The sequence below is a fragment of the Kogia breviceps genome, chromosome 4 (assembly GCF_026419965.1).
Source record: "Kogia breviceps isolate mKogBre1 chromosome 4, mKogBre1 haplotype 1, whole genome shotgun sequence".
Classification (NCBI taxonomy): domain Eukaryota; kingdom Metazoa; phylum Chordata; class Mammalia; order Artiodactyla; family Physeteridae; genus Kogia; species Kogia breviceps.
The window spans coordinates 90,506,026-90,526,699 of NC_081313.1; the positions used below are offsets into that span (position 1 = coordinate 90,506,026).

At 40.5% G+C, this 20,674-nt stretch overlaps 1 pseudogene; it reads left to right on the plus strand.

Moving 5' to 3' along the window:
• The first annotated feature begins 14,373 nt into the window (after positions 1-14,373).
• Positions 14,374-15,268, plus strand: LOC131754607 (probable ATP-dependent RNA helicase DDX4 pseudogene; annotated as a pseudogene).
• The last annotated feature ends 5,406 nt before the right edge of the window (positions 15,269-20,674 follow it).

Genomic DNA, 20,674 nt, shown 5'->3' on the forward strand with positions numbered 1-20,674 from the left:
AGAAACAGGCCCTGCAGAGCTCCCTCCATCTTCCTGTACCTTGCCCATTCTCTTTGTAATTATCCTCTGGTGACAGCCCTATTCTTGCAGCAGGCCCTCTGTCTAAATTCTTTTAGGCAGTTGAATGGGAGGTGAAAAGCTCTGCTTGAGTCTGTTGGGCCTTGGCTGTCTTCAGCTCAAAATAATCCACATGACAAAGTGGCACATCCTGGGGTAGCCTGCCTTGAACCCCATCATACTAAATAGTTACCCAGTATAAAATGTGTGTAAGAAATTCTTTTTTCATTTATTTGGATTATACTTTCTTTTTTTTTTCTGAATAGATTCTTTGGCTATTTTAGGATAGTATTTATTATTGAGGGACCAAACACTCAAGAACTAATGGATCCCATGACGTCATTAACTACCTTCATTACACTTAAAATGGGTGCATTTCATTACATGTTAATAATATCTTATTTGGAAAAAGTGCTTTGTTTAAAATATAGAAGAACTGACACCTTTAAATACGAATACAGTTTTAAGATCCTTTGCATTTACCCTTCCTTATTTTTGGAACATGTTTCTCCCACTTCCTTCTGGCTTTTACTCAAATGTATCCTTTATAGAAAGCTTTCTTTCCCTACCTAATCTAAAATGGCAATTCTGTCAAGCCCTATTCCCCATGTCTTCTTTATTTCTTTATTACTTGCTGTTTCCCTCTGACATACCACACACTTTGTTATTTATCTTGTGTGTTGTCTCTTGCTCCTCTGGAATGTAATTTCTGTAAGGGCTAGGATTTTATTTTTTGACCTGTTTAGTCTACTGTGGTACCTCTAGAGCCTAGAATTATGTCCTGTGTCTGATACTGAATATATACTTGTTAAACTTGTAAATGAATTTGTATATTTATTTCATTATTCTATTTTAACAATTCATTTCTTCATTCAACAAACATTAATTATGTCCTTTGAAGCATTATACTAGGCTCTGGAGAATGGGGGCTTGAATGCAAATACAAGAATAATTTAAACCAGGGGTTGGCAATTGTAGGGGAGCAAAACTTGCCACACTAAAATGTCTTTTTGGCATGCGGATTAATTTAAGCTGAAACAATCAAGAAACAGAAGACTCAGGAAGTCTTTCCTTTTACCTTTCTCTTAGCTGCCTAAAGAATCTGGATAAAGGGAATAGAGCTATCGTCAGAGATACCTGCAAAGAACACGGGCTATAGGGTTGGTGGGGGGCAACTCTAAGCAATTCCTAAAGATCAGAGTCCACTCTGTGTCCCATTGTCTCTGCATGGCCCAGCAAACAGTTGTTTACCAAACATTTGCCTTTTCATCTTCAGGTCAGTTGCCTTCCTCCCATTTGAAGTCTCAAACCTCTACTTGCCAAATCCTCTTCTGTCTTTAGCTAAAGATGGTATATAATGTGAAGCTTTCTGCCATTTTGATAAATTACTCAGTTTTCCTGGGTTTCTCCTATGCATACATCTCATTAAACTTTTGTTTGATTTTCTCCTGTTAATCTTGTCTCAAGTCAATTTAATTCATAGGCTAGCCTAGAAGAACCTAGAAGGGTAGAGGAAGATTTCTTCCTCCCTGACAGAATCTATAGCTCACTGGCCAAATACAGGTGAGAAATAAAATATTGCCTGCCATGTCAGTAAACACAGAATGTCACAGTCATAAGCAATTGCAGCCACTCGTGACGGTGAGCCCCGAGGGAACTCAGGAAGGAAACAAAGAATACCTGCCATCTACCAGTCATCAGACTACAGCCACCCCCAAGGGTGCAGCTTGAGGAAACTCAGGATGTGAAAACACAGGATACTGGCCCCAGAAAGCTGGGGTGCATATCAAAGGAATGACTTCAGTGAGCCTGGGACTCTTGCATCTTCCCATGCATAGAAAAGTGCTAAATTCCATAACCTGAAATATCCGGCTTTCTCTAATTAACAATAATCTTTTGACGTTCAGACTACCTGCCCTTTGTTGCAAAACTCCTATATATCCTGGCTTCCCCCCCTCACCTCCTGGGAGCAGTTTTCTCAGGGTTACTTGAGATGCTGCCTCCCGGGCTTGAAGTTCTAAGAATGTCCTCCGAATTAAACATAACTCTCAACTTTTAGGTTGTGCTTTTTTTTTTCAGTCAACACAGTCTGTAATCTGATTTTGTAAATAAAGTTTTACTGAAACATAGACATGCTCAGTCATTTATGTCTTATCTATGGCTGTTTTCACACTACAGTAGTAGAGTTGTGTAGTTGTGACCAAAACCATACAGCTCTCAAAGCTGAAAATATTTGCCATTTGGTTCTTTATAAAACATTATGAGAGGGCTTCCCTGGTGGCGCAGTGGTTGAGAGTCCGCCTGCCGATGCAGGGGTCATGGGTTCATGCCCCGGTCCGGGAGGATCCCACATGCCGTGGAGCAGCTGGGCCCCTGAGCCATGGCCGCTGAGCCTGTGCGTCAGGAGCCTGTGTGCTCAGCAACAGGAGATGCCACAGCAGTGAGAGTCCCGCGTACCGGAAAAAAAAAAAAAAAAAAACATTATGAGGATCAGGGCCTGATGAACCCTGCGCTAGAGAGGAAAATTCACCTCAACCTCTAAAGCCTTTATGTTTGCAGATCAAACTTTTGATTACTGAAATAGCATTTTTAGCAAACAAATATCTTGGTTTCCTATGAAACCAAGCTTTGAACACATCAAACTGGAAGTTGTATACTTTATTATTGACTGCACTCTAAATGAGTACATAGTCAAATATTTCTTATCTAAATCTGCCTGGACCTCAGCTAAAAGTTAGTGCTAACAGTCAAATTTAATGATTCATATAGTAATTATTTACCAAAATCACTTAATAAACCATGATTCCATTACTAAAACATTATATATAGCTACACATTCTGGGAGAATACTTTGTGGAGTCCAAAGGAGTTTGACATACAAGACTAATAAAATAATAGCAGAACGTGTGAAAAACATGCACTTTAAAAAAAACTGCCTACCAACTCTGTTGTTTACACTTTCCTTTATTCAAATAAATTTTAGATAACTTATTTAGCAAAAATAAAAGTCATTGGTTGAACCTGATTTTGGCTCCGGCTGGAGCCTCCCACTATTTAAAAGCAAAGTTTCAAAAAGTTGTATTTCAAATTCCAATTGAAGTATTACTGTTAGGTAGCTGGTCAGTCATGAGTGGGTCCCCCCCCATCCTGGACAGGGTCATCTTTCCCTCCCCCACCAGGACACTGGTGACCAGAACATGCCCAGAGATCCTCCCTCTTGTGGCCAAGGACCACAGCTAAGTTTCCAGACACAGCAGGGCCAAGCAAGACAAAACCGCCAGCACAGGTTAGCACAAGCGCATCAAGACCTAAAATGTGACTCAAAGTAACCGGGGTTCATGACGCCATATTTGTAATAAATTAGCATTGTGGTTCCCTCCTCCCTGCCCCACCCCCTCTGGTTACACTTGGACGTTTATAGGTAAGAAGCTGCGCATTAGGAGAAAAGTTATATAATCTAAAGCTGTCGATCAACTTGTCAGTCAAATGATGCAGGACACAGGGAAGAACAACCACTCTAAAAAACCCAAACTTACCCCATTGCGGGGTTGCTTCTGGTTTCCAGACAGCCTACTCTCATCCTTTCTCAGGAGCATACTTTCGCTTTGCTTAATAAAACTCTTGCTACTTAAAACTACTCTATGCCTCTCATCTGAATTTTTCCCTCGAGAATATAAGAAGTGAGGAAATCACGTTCGGCCAGTGACATATTTGGTGCTGTGACTCAGATTGCTGCCAAGGTAAACTGCATGTCTCACCTGACTTCACTCTCTCTCTCTCTCATGAGAACTTGCTTGCTCTCAGTCTCTGCTTTGTTTGCATTCCAAGACCCACAGGGCACAATCTCAGTCCACTTACTGTGTTATGGCTATCCCCAATCAAGGGTGGCGGGTGGGTATCCCCCAGGCCGTGCAGATCCAAATAACACTCCGGTGGCAGCTGACGCTGTCCTTGGGACCTGGTGGAAATACAATTTCCAACCATGAAGGAGCTCACTGAGGCCAAGGCTTTTCTCCCCTTGATCTTTCTCCTACTCCTCTATCACTCTATCTCTTTGGACTCAAGAAGATCCACCCGAGATGACCACCAGACATCCAAATTAAGACCGCGCAACAAATAATTGGCAACTTGGTCAGGTGAGTTTCCCCTCTGTGGCTGCTGGAGCCCAATTCCCCCTCTCTACTGAAACCAAGCAGGACCCAGTGGGGCTCCTGGGTAGGGGAGCCTTTCAAACAGTCACTAATCAGGGAAGGGAGGGCATGAAGAGATTAGGGAGGAGCAGCCAAGAAACAATAAAGCAGCCTTGGGGTCGGGTCCTGGTTCCACCTCAAGGGATACATATAACAATATCTTTGAGCTCTTTACAGAACTACCCCCCCCCCCCCCAGCAAATGGAAGTTGTTAGCATTCTTCATTCCAGAGAAGACCACCTGAGGCCAGATTAAAGGAACCAGAAAAGCTCATTAGGAGACTACCTGAGGCCAGATTAAAAGAGTGAAGGCCATGCACACAGCCTGATCCTTATCAGCAACCCCACCCTTGAACCATTGCTATAAAACTCCTCACCAAATCCTCCCAGGTGGGGACACGCAGTTTTGAAGGGCATGAGCTCGCTGTGTCTCCCTTTGCCTGGCAAAGCAATAAAGCTATTCTTTTCTACTTCACCCAAAACTCTGTCTCCGAGATTCAATTCGACACCAGTGCACAGAGGCAAAGTTTTAGGAATCACTACTTGTTCTTAGTCCCAGTCTGGTTCCAGGACACTGGAACTGCATTAGTGGCCCAATTTGGGGGACTCTGTGCATCCTCCTCTAGATTTGCAACCCAGCCCTTAGTGGTCAAGCACCTTTCTCAGCAGGCTTACGAATCTCTCTTGGGAAGCTCATGGCTTCATACCTTCCCTCCTGTCCTGGATTTCTCTTATACCCTCATTCTCTTCTAACTTCTTAGACTGTCTATTGATCCTTGAGCCTCCTTGCCAGCTTTGCCAGCAGGTTTTGGAGGTTGCCTTTTTCACTTCTGTGGAGAGGTAGCCCTCTTCAACAGCACAAGGACCATACCTGAGGGGAACTTTTGCCTTGTATTGTTATCACTGCCTTGTGGCACTCCAGCCCTACCACTACTTGCTTCTTTTTCTTTTGTTTCAATGATAAAGGTAATCCATTTAGTCTGCTCAGGGTCTAGGCCTCCTCCCTCCCCCTTTGAAGAATTTAGGCCCTGGGACTCTGGTAGCTTTTTCTCCCACTGGCTCTTGTTTGTTTCCTTGACTAATCCAAAATTCACCAACACTTTACCACTCCCCAACCCTCCCCTACTTATTTTAAGAGGCTTGTAAGTATTGAGGGAAAAAAAGCAAAGCTTTTTTTCTGGCCTTAAGGAAACAAACAGACATCCTCTTAGGAGGAAGTTGCCTTTCTCCTCCTATGTCTTTGAAATGCAAATGTCCTACCAGGTCTTTTCCTGGAACCCTTATCTCCCCCATCTTTGTAAAATGCAAATTTCGGAAAAGGGGGTATATAATTTAAAACCTGACTTGCCAAGGACCAATCGAAATCTTAAGTATCTTTTCTTAAGTTTGCCAATCAGAAAATGCTAATATAACAGTTCAATGATTTGTTTCTTGGTTTTGTTAAGATCTTTTAAAGGTTAAAAATTATAATACTTAATTAAAGCTGCTAAAGTGATAAGGGAATTATTTCAGTGTGTAAAACTAGTAGGATATGTTGAAGGCAAGAGAAGGTATAAAGACTGGACATATATTTTTGTTGAGGACAAAAGGAGAATAATTTTGCCCTAGGGCTGGTTGCTTAGGTATGGGGAAAAGATGGGACAAATTAATATGGATCCAGAAAGTGATAAAAAGGTTTGTGAAAAAGGAACTTTCAGAAAAGAATTCTGTAAATTGTCAGGATTAAGACTAGACTGAATTTAATTAGGTAATTGAATTTTGTTATTAATAGTAAGCTAATATAACACTGGAATTTGATTTTTTTTTTCCTCTCTCTGTTAAGAGAACAAAGTTCTCTTGGCCACTTCTATGAAAAGCTTAGCTCCTCATTGTCAGACTTTCAGCCTCCTGTTGTCCTTGTAGCATAGCAACAGTCTACACCTAAATCAGAGAATTTACACGGGTAAACAATAACTGTAACTAAAACAGTCAGGGCTATGGGAAATCCAGGATGGCCACTTGGCTTTTCCCAGCTCCCTAGCAAACCTCATTTTTTAATTTGATGGGTTAAAGCCTTCCCTGGCTGCAGGGCGAATGCCCTCACAATGAAAAGGAAATGGTTAGAAAATGTGTTTTCCATCTGGGGTATACTTTCTACAGTCTCAGTGATCAAGGCACCCAGTTCACTGGACAAATCATACAATCCTTAACAGAAATCTCACAAACTTCTTAAAATTATCACTGTCACTATCATCCTCAATCATCAGACAAGGTCAAGAAAACTAACAGAAAAGCTGGACTCAAACAGAACAAAATTAATCACATGGGATTAAATGAACTGCTAAACATGATTATAATTTTTATGACTTTTGTCTTACATATTACCAGTTTCTAATCTTTGTTTTTCTGATCTAGAAAAGCCCTTTTCCTCAAGCTATTTATGATTAACAACAATTTGGTAATTTACCCCTACTGGTAACATTAAAACATTTTTCTTTTCTCTCTGTCTGGTCCCTCCAAAAACTGGAGACCCTTGGGTTATGAACAGCCTTATCAGGTAAATAAAAAAGACTGTCTCCTGACATGTATAGGAATCTCTAAATATTTTGGGGACCTCTAGAAGAGAGAAATTCACCTAGGCAAAATCTGATGGCAAGCATTTGGCGTGGCTTTCTTAGCCTTGAGACGCCTTTTGGGAATTTAATCTCAGACTCCTGAGGAGTTACACCGGAGTCAGTATGGAAGAGCCTATGTGGTCAATGGACCAAACTTATTTTGAAAACAAATTAGTCGTGGCTATGTTTGATGGAGATGAGGGTAATTTAAAAAAATAAGAGAGAGAGAAAATTATGTTTCACTAAATATTAAATCCTGGTTTCATTCATTAAGGTCTGTATTTACTAAGACTCACTTTGAAGATAGTTCCTTGTTGTTCCTTAAGATCGTCCTTAAATGGGGTCAACAGGACTTGAGGAGAGGATGAAATTGGACAGATGCTAAATCCCAGGGACTACATCCCAATCTGGGACCTTTGATGATTGGACATAAGGCATACAGGCAAAGGACTCAGGGAAGCCACAATGGCTTCAGGATGGGGCATGTGGTAAGGTGCACTAGACAGTAGCCCCGGGGTGAGAACTGAAATGTGTTCTGCCCGGCAGGATCAGCGGTAAGGGATGCCTCACCCACAAAAGGCCATAAGGGACTTGAGGGACTCTTCAAGACCCCTATGCACATTTGTCTTTTCTCTTTGAGATGGGCAACCAACTGTCCATCCCTCAAGATTCATCCTTAGGATGTATCCTAAAGAATCTGGCTAAATTTGATCTCTAAACCTTAAAGAGGGAACAATTAATTTTCTTTTGCAACACAACATGGTGCTAATATAAGCTAGGAGAGGGAGAAATCTGGCCTGAAAATGGGAGTTTAAATTACAATACCATTCTCCAACTTGACCTCTTTGTCAAAAGATGGGCAAGTAGAGCAAGGTCCCTTATGTCCAAGTCTTCTTTTCCTTGAGGGAAAACCCCAACTTCTGCAAGACTTGCTGGGTAAACTCTGCTGTCTTGGCAATCCTTAATTTGTCTACCAAAGTTCCCTCCCCCTCTCCTGATGATACAATCATCAGCCAGCCAGTAAGTCCTGTCTACAGGAACTACCTTCTGGGGAAAAAAAGGAGGTTCAACATCATCAAACCCTTCTTCACTATACCCAGAGTTGGACCCCCTGATGCTTTGCCCTCTTACCCAGGATCCCATAACTCCTCAAAACTTTGTCCACTCCAGGAGGTAATAGGGCCTGCCGGGCTTCCCATAAAAGTCAGAGTTCCAATTTCCATGCAGGATCTCAGTCAGATAAAACAAGATCTAGGGAAGTTTTCAGATGACCCTGAAAAATATCTAGACAAGTTCAGGCAACTAACCGTGACCTTTGAGTTAACCTGAAGGAACCACTTTCTCTTCTGCTCAATTGAGGGAATAAACAATGAACAATGTAAACTAACTGTAAGCAGTATAATTGTTAACTAAAACCTGTTAATTATGGTCAGCTGGCCACTTATGACCAAGGACCACAAGAAAATCTCTCCACTTTCTATGAGTGATTGAGAGAAGTGCTCATAAAATACACTAATTTGGATCCTGACTCAGAGGCAGGGAAACTGGTTTTAAATGACCACTTCATCACTCAGGCTGCCCCAGACATAAGGAGGAAAATACAAAAGATGGCCTTGGGACCAAATACCACCTCCACAGAGCTCCTTAGGGCAGCCTCCTCTGTCTTCTACAATGGAGACAGAGAGGATGAGGAGAGGGAGAAAGAAAAACACAAAGTTAAAAGGCAGGCTCAACTACTGGCAACATTACAAGTCTGACAGCCAATACCGAGGCTCCCCCCAGCAAGTGTCATCACTGTGGGAAACCAGAACACTGGAAGACAAACTGCCCAGAGACAAAGGGGCCCCATAAGTCATGCCTCAATACAACAAGTTTGGCCATTGGAAGAGGGACAGCTCCAAAGTCAGAAGGGACCTTTGGTTGGCCCCTGACCAAATCATGGCCTTGAACTGAAGGGGCCCTCAGCTCTGGCCAGCTCCCAAATCAAGGACCATCATCACAGGGACAGAGCCCAGGGCAACTTTGGATGTGGAGGCAATAAAACCTCAGATAGTCCTCAGTTAAGGGTATCAGCCCATCAATACCCAAGAGACAAAATTATTCTACATGGGACCTTTGGATTGACCCCCCAGGACAAGTGGACAGGAACCCAACAGTCAGCAAGAGGAGGGACCCTAAACCCCTCGATGCCCCTTTTCAGCAGGAAGCAGCCAGAGATAGATGAAGTCCATCTTCCCAAAGATTTTAGGGTCCCAACTTTTGATGGGGGAATGTTAGGTAGCTAGTCAGACATGAGCAGGCCCCACCCCATCCTGGATGGGGTCATCTTTCCCTCCCTGACCTGGACACTGTGATCAGAACACACCCAGAGAGCCTCCCTCTTGTGGACAAGAACCACTGCTAGGTTTCCAGCCATATCAGGACCAAGAAAGATAAAACCACTAGCAAAGGTTGGCACAGGCACACCAAGATCTAAAAGGTGACTCAAAGTAACCTGGGGTTCATTATGCCATATTTGTAATAAATCAGCATTGTGGTTTTTGCTGTCGGTTTCGTTTTGGTGCTTATGGGTAAGCACCTGCGCACTAAGAGAAAAGTTATATAACCTAAAGGTGTCAACCAACTTGTCAGTCAAATGATGCAGGACACTGGGAGGGACCACTATTCTAAAAAATCCAACCCTACCCCATTGTGGGGCTGCTTCCAGTTTCCAGACAGCCTGCTCTCATCCTTACTCAGGAGCATACTTTCTTTTTGCTTAATAAAGCTCTTGCTACTTAAAACTGCTCAATATTTCTCATCTGAATTCTTTCCCTTGAGAGTATAAGAACTGAGGAACTCGCCCTTCCACTGGTGACATTACCATGGCTAATTTCATACTTGTAATGAAAAAGAAATACCCTTACTTTCATATTTAAACATTCAAACTGTCATTAAGAATATTTCTATACAGTAATTTCAGGTGTAAATTGCATTGTACAGTGATAAATAAAGAAATCACCCCGTCAAGTGTTCACTTCTACCATGTAACAGCTCCCATTTTGCTATTATTTCTCTCTCTCTTGCTTGTATTTGTGTGTGTGTGTGTTTCCACCAAAAAAAAAAAAAAAAAAAAAAAAAACCACTTGAGAATGAGTCAGTTATTAGGCAACATACCTGAATGAATGAACATTGGTTTACATTCAGCCAGTTGTCCTTATCATTAAGTGAGAAATTTTATCCTGGCATTAGTGGTGGTGGTGAATCAGCCAGTTAACTGGAGCTCTGACTAAACAGTGATCTAAAACTTGCTATGCACATATACACAATCTTTTCACTTGACAAAAAGTTTTGTAAAATAATTTTCTTTTTCATTTTCAAAGAAAAGCTATGTTTTCTCAAAGTAATAGAAGTCACTTAAATCCACAGATGGTATGAATCATTCAGGCTTTATTTTTACAAACAAGAATAAAAAAATAAGTAAAGTTAACCACCAAAGTTAAAGAAATGTTGGTCTTTTTCCTGCTCATGAGCACCCTTGCTTCAAATCTTTTCCGGGACTCAATTTTTGGAGGGGGTTTTGGAGAGAAATGATGAGAGGGTATAGAAAAGAAGAAAATCTGTCCACTGTTTTGAGCCAAAATTATTTAGTTGGGGAGAGAAATTATTATTTCAGTAAGAAACTAATAACTAATTAGACTAAATGAAATACAGTAAAAGGTTGAGTGGGTAAATTAGCATTCTAATCCTTCTTACAATGTCTATTTGTGACCAAGTCTGTTGCCCTGTAATCATACCTCTTCCTCTCCTTCCCCTCCCTTGAATGGAAACCAATTGCTCTTATCTAAGTTTCAGGAGGAAGCTGCAAAGAGAAAAACAAGAACTGGTTAGAACCAACTAGGCCCACGATGGCAGAAGACTTGACTTCCAGTAGACCTTCATCCTCATTATATGCTCACTGTAATATACTAGCATGCTAAATGACACACCAGTGCCAAGACAGTTGACAGTTGCCATGACAACAACTGGAAAAGCTCATACAGGACTGAAAAGGAGTGTTGCATTAGTTCCAGGTTCAAACCATACCCCTGTTCTCAGATAGGTCATGAATATTCCTCCCACTCTTTCCAATTCCCTCCCTTTTACCTCGACCCTCATATGCATATGGTATCTCCATCCCAAGTGGGCTGATAAGTTGATTTGTGAACTAAGTTTCTGCTTCTCCATTCTTTTGCCATTGAATAAAACGTGCTATTTCAGTCTCATCATTGGTTTTGTTATGCTGGCTGTGCGAATCTAGCAGATAAAGAACTTCCCTGGCTAAGACAATGGGTCTCAGCCCTGACTAGGACCCCAGCTCAGGTCCAGGCAACCAACTTGGTAACATTTTGTGTGTGTTTTTGTTTCTTACTGCAAGATAAACACCTTCGTTAAATGCTGTCTCACATCTGCAGGATTTTATGATTTAAATTATTAGGCTGTAATTACCAATGAAAACAATAATCTGTCTACTCAATGAAAAACTGAACATCTCTTATTCCAAAACTTATCTTCCATAAAGCAAAAGCTGCCTGAGATTTCACTATCAGAAATTTACTGTTTTTCGTCTCATTTATTTTAGAAACTTAATAATGTTACCCCTCAAAATTCCTTAACTAGAATCACCTATCTCAGTTCATTGAAATCATCTAGTCATCCAAGCTATAAACCTCTGTGCCAGTTTTCTAAATCATTTCACCTTTATAATATACTACACTTCCTGGATACATGTACATGTATTGCTGAGTTGCCTTGCTGTGCACCTGAAGCTATCACAACATTGTTAATCTGCTATACTCCAACATAAAGTAAAAAGTTAAATAAATATATACTACACTTCCAAACTCCATTAATTATTCTCTCTTCTCCATATACCCAGTTCCAGGCCCCTTAAAAATGCTCAAGTGGAGCATTACAGTTATCTTGTAACTAGTCTCACTCTTCCCAGACTACACCTGTCAAAAACCTCATGCTGCTTCTAAATGATGGACTTGATTAGGACATCTTGACCTAAAGGAAAAAGCAAAACAGACAAACAACAATAAAGAAAAAACCCAGATGGTTCCTGATGTTACCTACAGAATAAGAATCAAACACTACTCACTGAGTGGCTGAAGAGAGTATGGAAAGAGCATTGGTCTTACATCATTGCTGTAGTATTTATTAGCTGATTATTCTTAAAGAAATTATTTAAACTCTCTGATTCTTAAGGGCTACTAATACCTAACCTAAGAAAGTTGCTGTGCTAGTAAAATGAGACTGTTTACATGAGACTGCTTAGCAGAGCAGAAAATTCAGAAATCAGTTTTTCTTCTTTCTTTACTCAATATATTCCCAGACTGCTTTGTAGATTACCTCCTGCCACACCCATCCCCTTGCAATCTGAGCTCTAATATTCCAATTTCTCACAAACATATGCATACCTACGTCTCATTTCTTCCTGAAATTCTTCTCTTAGCCTTTCTCACTTAGCCAACTTCTACTCATCTTTCAAAATGCAGTTCAGGTATTACCTCTCTTGCAACAATTTCCCTAAGCCACCTGCACTCCCTAATCAGAAGAGATTCCTGAGTCCTCTGGCCTGACAACTGTACATTTCAGTGTTTTCACATGCTCTGCGTCAAGAACTGTAAAGGATGTGAATTTTTACCTACTCTCAAGCTAACAAGTTTGCCTGTCACAGTTTCATGCTGGCAGAAGACAAGAGAATCCTGGATGAGAGATGATGGACTTTACTAATCACAGCACAGCAAGCATCATGAGATTTATGTTCAGATTGGTTCTCCTTACTCCCCAAGTCCCAGGGTGTTGAGGCAGAGGTAGCCCAAGTGGATGCAGAGCAGGTGGTGGAATGCTGAGCATAGAGAATGTGAATCTATTTATGGCCTTAGAGCAGAACTGTCAGCCTTAGCCCCAGAGGGAAACATTGGGCAATATGCAAGGCTGTGCTTTGCTCCACGTGGAGACACCAGCTCTATCTTCCAAGGCTTTCCCTCTACAAAATCTGTGAGAAGGGCTTCCCTGGTGGCGCAGTGGTTGAGAATCCGCCTGCCGATGCAGGAGACACGGGTTCGTGCCCCGGTCTGGGAAGATCCCACATGCCGCGGAGCAACTAAGCCCGTGAGCCATGGCCGCTGAGCCTGTGCATCCGGAGCCTGTGCTCCGCAACGGGAGAGGCCACAGCAGTGAGAGGCCCGCATACCGCAAAAAAAAAAAAAAAAAAAAAAATCTGTGAGAAGATAAACTAGAATGAAAGGGCAGTTAGTCCTGCTTACCAATTTTGCAGAAACCTGAGAGATCCATGGGGAACTGTCTCTCAAGAGACAGTTTTCACGGGAGTTTTCCCTTTGTTTCCAAGTTGGAGGAGGAAGATGGACATTGGACAGTCTCCTATTCCCAGCACGACCCCAGTGCCAACAAAAAGGAAATCTGCTAAAGACAGTCTGCTCCAATCTCATTTTCCCAATAGAAAATCTCCAAAGAGGAGTAAATTAGGGTGACAATCCAAAGTAGGCAAGGTAAGCCCAAATTGAAGACTAGTTCCAAATGTACATATTTTTTCATTTTAGCTGAGGTGACTATAAATTATTTAAGTAAATACTTTTGACTTTAGTAAGATCATAAATCCCTAAAATTTTTTCTTCTATTTTTTTTGTTGGAAAAGTACAGGCTTCATATCTACCAAAAATTCAGCTACGAGCTGTGAGTCATAGCTGCGTCTTAATGGCACCTACTGTGAGCCTTACCCTTCATTTACGTCATCTCTAATCCTCATACCAACCATGTGAGGAAATTTCCATATTCCAAATTTTTAGAATGAGTACTTAAGTGCTTTATCCAAAGTGACAGAACTAATAAGTGGAGGACCTATGTTTTTTGAACCCAGTGTATTTGTTTCCAAATTCTATAAACTAAACTTCCTCATGACATTTCTCTTCTGAGATTACTTTCCCTCCATGATCACCAGCTAAGACTGCAGCACTAAGGGAAGTGGAGTTTAATTCTGGAAGTTGGCCCAGACTCAGGTCAGATGTGACCTCATGGGTCGTGCTAAGGGGGAGCCACCTAGCACAGAGACAGAAAAGCCCCTGAGTCTCACCTCACCTACCTTGCAGTTTTGGCTAAAGCCCATCCTCAATGTAGATATAATGAAGCACAGTGTTGCTCTGATCACTTCATAGGAAGTTTGGGGCAGCCTCTCTTTGGCAGAAGAGACAAGAATGCTTCAAAAGGCAGACCAATTTTATAAAGATTCCTATTAGCATTTTTAGTTCTCAGATTAGCATTGTCCATAAAGTCCCAGATGGTTTCATGCCTCTACCACTTAGAAGATAAATTATCTAACCTCTCTGAGCCTCTGTTTCATTGTATGTAAAGTAAAAATAATAATCCCTATCTCTAAGAATGTGTAAGGATAAAAGCAAAGAAGTATGTCAGTTGCCTAGCAAGAGTTCCTGAACCAAGAATGGTGTCCCCTTTTGCTCTCACCCAGACATTACAAGGCTATGATTATTATGTGCTACTCCTGGAAGATGAATGGATATCACAGATAAAGAAAACACTGGTCTCAGATAACTCAAATATTTAATTTTAGATGAAGTTGACTGCATGCTGTATATGGATTCTGGACCAGAAATGAAGAAGCTAATTTCCTGCCCAGCAATCAAAGGAACATCAAACCCTTTTGCTCAGTGCAGTTTTCCCAGAGGAAATTCAAAGCTTGGCTGAGGAGTTGTAAAAGTTAAACTATTTGTTTGTGGCTGTTGGATAAGTGAGCAGAGCACGTAGACATGTTCAGCAGACCACTCTCCCAGCTGGCTAGTACTGAAAAAGAGAAAAACTTGTAGAAATTCTGTAAAACATAGGTGATGAAAAAACTATAGTTTTTGCTGAAACTAAGAAGAAAGCAGATTTTATTGTAACTTTTCTTTGTCAGGAAAAAAATAGCAACATACGTATTCATGGTGGTCTGAAACAGACAGAAAGAGAGCAAACTCTTGGGGATTTTCATTGTGGAAAGCGCCCAGTTTTTGTAGCTACTTCAGTAGCTTCCAGAGGGCTAGATATTGAAAATGTTTGATATGTTATCAGTTTTGATGATGTGTTCACTGAATCCAGTGTACTGGTCATTGTGGAAACGCTGGCAGAGATATTTCCTATTTTGATGCTCAGATAACCATACAGCACAGCCTCCAATGAAAGTACTGCCAGACGCTCAACAGGGTGTTCTGCACAGTTAGAAGAAAGTGCCTTGAGCACATGTGTTCCTGGCTTCAGTGACAGAATGAGAGGAAATGTGTTTGCATCTGATGATACTGAAAAGAATCATCAGGGCAAGAGCACCCTGAACATAGCAAGATTTTCTTTTTCACAAGCTCCCAATCCAGTAGATGATGAATCATGGGATTAAAGCTAAAACACTGAAGTTTGTGGTATAGTTTTGCTGCAAAGAAAACAATTTTAATTTTTGAGTTTTTGATACAAGTGTGAAGTCTGACATTCTGTGTCTCCTGTCTTCCTGTTCTTACTCATACCCTCAAAAAAATTAATCTTTACGGACTAGGTAATGTGAGATGCTAAAAATTACAATATTGCAGTTACTGATACAAATGGTGTTAACTGGAAAAATTAAAGCATTCTAAATGTCTTGAAAAAAAATTTTTTGAAAAGAGCTTACAGTTTACTTGGGGAGAGAATAGAGAATGACCAGAATAGATGACAAAATATTCTTCAGGACCTAAGATGGAAAGAAATTTCACGCAATGGGAGTAGAAGGAAAGCTCTTACTTCCAGCCTGTGAGATTGAGAATTTCATTAAGATGAACTTGCCCTTCCTGAATCAATAGGAATGACCTATGGAGATGTCCTTCCCTCTATCTCATTTACTTGCTCCCTCTTGTCCTGTTCATTGGCTTCAGCATGATTACAGGAAGAGGAAACAGTCACAAGGAAACAAGAAAAGGAACAACACAAGAGAATCAAACTCCTTTGCCCTTTCCAGAGAGAAAGGTATTTATATCAGTTTTCCACCCAAATGTCTACCCTGTGAGTTTGCTTGGCTTTTCTGTGGTATTTGCCTAATTTTCCTTAAAGAAAAATTGCAAATTGCCTCCCAACTAAGGATTACTAAGATCTCTTGGTAAGGAAAATTGAAGCAATGAATATCAGCTAGGCAACTTAGCCTATCTGCCAAAATGAATTTTGCTTTTCTCACTTAACAATACACCTTGCAGTCTTTCCCATGTTAATGCATACCTCATTATTTATTTATTTATTTTTTTTTTAAATTTTATTTTTTTCCGGTACGCTGGCCTCTCACTGTTGTGGCCTCTCCTGTTGCGGAGCACAGGCTCCGGACGTGCAGGCTCAGCGGCCATGGCTCACAGCCCTAGCCGCTCCGTGGCATGTGGGATCCTCCCGGACCGGGGCACAACCCGTGTCCCCTGCATCGGCAGGCGGACTCTCAACCACTGTGCCGCCAGGGAAGCCCTATGTTTTTAAATTAATTAATTTATTTGTATACTTTTGGCTGCATTGGGTCTCCATTGCTGCACACAGGCTGTCTCTAGTTGTGGCGAGAGGTGGCTACTGTTCGTTGCGGTGCTCAGGCTTCTCATTGCGGTGGCTTCTCTTGTTGTGGAGCACTGGCTTTAGGCACACAGCCTTCAGTAGTTGTGGCACACAGGCTCAGTAGTTGTGGCACATGGGCTTAGTTGCTCCACAGCACGTGGGATCTTCCTGGATCAGGGCTCAAACCCATGTCCCGTGCATTGGCAGGTGGATTCTCAACCACTGCGCCACCAGGGATGTCCATATCTCATTATTTTAAATGACTTTTTGGTATTCTATTGTATGGATGTACCACTATTTTTTTTTAACAATTCACCTACTGAGGCACATAGCTATGCTTTATTTTGTTGTCTTTTCAAACAGTGCTAATGTGAGCATCCTTCATTCTTAATTTTATTTTTTTTTAATTTATTTATTTTATTTATTTATTTTTGGCTGTGTTGGGTCTTCATTGCTGTGAGTGGGCTTTCTCTAGTTGCAGCACACGGGGGCTACTCTTCGTTATATTGTGCAGGCTTCTCACTGCAGTGGCTTCTCTTGTTGCAGAGCACAGGCTCTAGGCATGTGGGCTCAGTAGTTGTGGTTCACGGGCTCCAGAGTGCACGGCTCAGTAGCTGTGGTGCATGGGCTTAGTTGTTCTGTGGTATGTGGGATCTTCCTGAACCAGGGATCGAATCCGTATCCCCTGCATTGGCAGGTGGATTTTTAACCACTGCACCACCAGGGAAGCCCCCCATTCCTAATTTTATATTTGTACGTTTGTATTTATCTTCTGATGAAGGGCTCCCCAAATTGTATAAGTTTCAGGCCTCACAATACTTAGAATCTATTCTTTAAATATTTGACAATATCCTATTTTTATTGCCTTCTAAATTTCTGAGTTGATTTGCTTGATATTTTTTTTTTTTTTTTTTTTTTTTTTTTGTGGTACGCGGGCCTCTCACTGTGTGGCCTCTCCCGTTGCAGAGCACAGGCTCCAGACGCACAGGCTCAGTGGCCATGGCTCACGGGCCCAGCTGCTCTGCGGCATGTGGGATCTTCCCGGACCGGGGCACGAACCCATGTCCCCTGCATCGGCAGGTGGATTCTCAACCACTGCGCCACCAGGGAAGCCCTTGCTTGATATTTTAATTGTTATCTCACATTATCCAAAGAGGATATAATGATTTCTGAGTTGATTTGTTTGATATTTCTAATTTTCTAAATTTCTTTTTGTTACCTCACATTATCCAAAGAGGATATAATGATCAATATTAATAATAGTTAATACAGGGCTTCCCTGGTGGCACAGGGTTGAAAGTCCACCTGCCGATGCAGGGGACACGTGTTCGTGCCCAAGTCCGGGGAGATCCCCCATGCCGAGGAGCGGCTGGGCCGGTAAGCCATGGCTGCTGAGCCTGCGCGTCTGGAGCCTGTGCTCCGCAATGGGAGAGGCCACGTACCGCAAAAAAAAAAAAAAAAAAAGCTAATACATATAATTCAGTGATAGGCACTGTTCTACATGCCTTACTTTACAATTAATTTAGTCCTCACAAAGACTCTGTGGGATAGGTACTGTTATTATCTATATTTTACAAATGAAGGAACCTAAATGTAAAAAGATTAAGGCATTAAAAAAAAGACTAAGGCATAAGGCCAACAATTTAGTGGTAGAGGCATTTTCTTCAGTTTAGATAACTATATTCAATATCCTGTGATAAACCATAATGGAAAGTATGAAATAGAATATATATATATATATATATATAACTGAATCACTTTACTGTACAGCAGAAATTAACACAACATTGTAAATCAACTCTACTTGAAAAAAATAAATTTTAAAAAATATGCTGAATGTTGAAACATAGGTGAATCCATCTCATATTACAACTTAAATCTTAATAAGAAATACTATAGGACCAGAAAATGTAATTATATTTTCTTTAGGCTTTTTGGTGTAAATGCAATAATATGGAAACAAATTATTCATTAGATATTATTATTATTCTCTAAAAAACAACTTATTTAGGGTCACTTCAAATGGTGTTATGGTATCAGCTAGAGGTCTGGTCTCAGAATGCCTATCTCTCTACTCTTCTGTGTCCCCCAAACCAAGAAAACAAGAATATTTAGAATTGTGACTATCATAGACATCAGTAAGTAGGTAAGTTCATGAGCTTTTTATTGGGCTTTAAAGAATAGAAATTTGGAGACAACTATTCCAAAGCCTCAGAGGTTGTTTTAGTTAGGCTGGACTGCCATAGCAAAATACCATAGAATGGGTGGTTTAAACAACAAAATGGTTCTGGAGGCTGGAAGTCTAAAATCACGGCGCAAACATGGTTGGGTTGTAGTAAGAACTCTCTTGTCAGGGCTCTCTTCTTGTTTGTAGACGGCCACCTTCCTGCTCTGCTTTACCTGGTGCTTCACACTTAAACTACAACTCAATTTTTAACCAGATTGCTTATATTTAGATGAAAATAGAATTGGTAAATTGGTAAATATTGGGGGTAGGACAACCTTATCATAGCACTGAATGTCTTTTCCCCCATTCTACTCATTTTCTTTACTGTCTCTAAGCTGCCATGGTTTTATATTTGTTAAATAGGAAAAACAATATTTCCTTTTCAACATAATAGTGAAAATAAAATGAGAAAATGGATATAAAGACACATTGTTAAATGCAAAGCATTCCACAATGCTTTGTAAACACAATAAAGTAAAATAAAGTAATATTATTATATTCTATAGCTACTGGCTATGATAACAATTAAAATATGTTAAAGCTTACCAAATATCTTATTTTGAGATTTTCCTAAGCAAATCACATATCCTATATGTACTGTGTGTGTTTTAACTTTCTTGCCAAAGTTTACATAGAAAGGATTCCTGATGTTGTAGACATGTTTATCTTGGAAAGTTTGTGCCCAAGAAAGACTGGCACAGAATACACTTGGTGTCACTGTGTCTTCTGCACACTGTCAGTCCAAGTTGGGCATTAATCACAACAAGAAATTGTGAGTCTTACAAGACACAGTTAAGGAAAAAACAATAAGGAAAGCAAAAATCTGCTACCTCTATACACGTACATTGTGCCAATGCCAAATTCCTGGTTTTGCTATTATAGTATAATTATGAAAGATGGAACCATAGGGAAGGACTGGGTAAAGGGTATATTGTAAACACCTGTGAATCTATAATTATTTCAAAATAAAAGAGTAAAATAAATTTCTGCTACCTCAAAAAGGAAAGAGGCTGGAGCAGAAAGAACAAGAATTGAGAAACAAATTACTGATATCAACTAATGTAAAAGTAGAGATAGGAAGGTAACTATTATATTTTGGCTGTTACATTTTGATAGGACTTGCACTGCCATTGAGGTAAAGTGGTGCCATCTCATAGGTGCTAAGAGTCCATGTTAGCTGCGGTTTGCAAGCTCCATGTGGCTCTCAGGCACACAGTGGTTTTCAAGGGGTCATTACCAAAGAAAAGTCATTGCTCTTTGCCCTTTTACCTCCTTCCATATGGAATGTGAGAAAATGCTGCAGTAGCAGCTATTTTGGAGTCTTTGAGTTGACATGTGTGGGCAAAAGCTACAACTAAGGATAGAAATAGAAAGAGAGAAAGAGCATGGGTTCCTCATGGCATTGTAGATCTTCCTAGCAGTCTTGGACTTTTAATTATTTGATGAAAATAAATACTTAAATGGTTAAGTGATTTATTTTTGAACTTGCAGTTAAAATTAAATCCTAACTGATACATATTGTTTAATCTAGGTATAATACATATTAGAAAAAATAATAAAGGAAAATATAGATGTCTGTGTAAAATTGGCTGAAAAGATGACCAGCAAACTTGGATGTGTAGTTACCACTTGGGAAAGAAGCTAGGTAGAGGGCAAATGCTCCCATTGTGTTCAGTATATTTTGTATACTATTCAAATCTTTGCATTCAAATCTTTTACAATGAATGCATTTATAATTTTAAAACAAGAAATTAGCGTTTTCAATACCTTTATTTGTGTGTGTGTGTGTGTGTGTGTGTGTGTGTGTGTGTGTGAGATAGTGCATTCTGTTTTTCAAGTTATGGTAGGAAAAACAAGTGAACAACTTTGGAAATTCAGGATACAACCTTCATATGATTTTAAAGGTATGTTCTCAAGCCGAAAATAATACCTTACTCATCTTTACCCGGAGCCATCACCATTTAAAAATCCACCAAGCAAGCACACTCTCACACTGAGCCACCTGCTGTGATCTGTGCT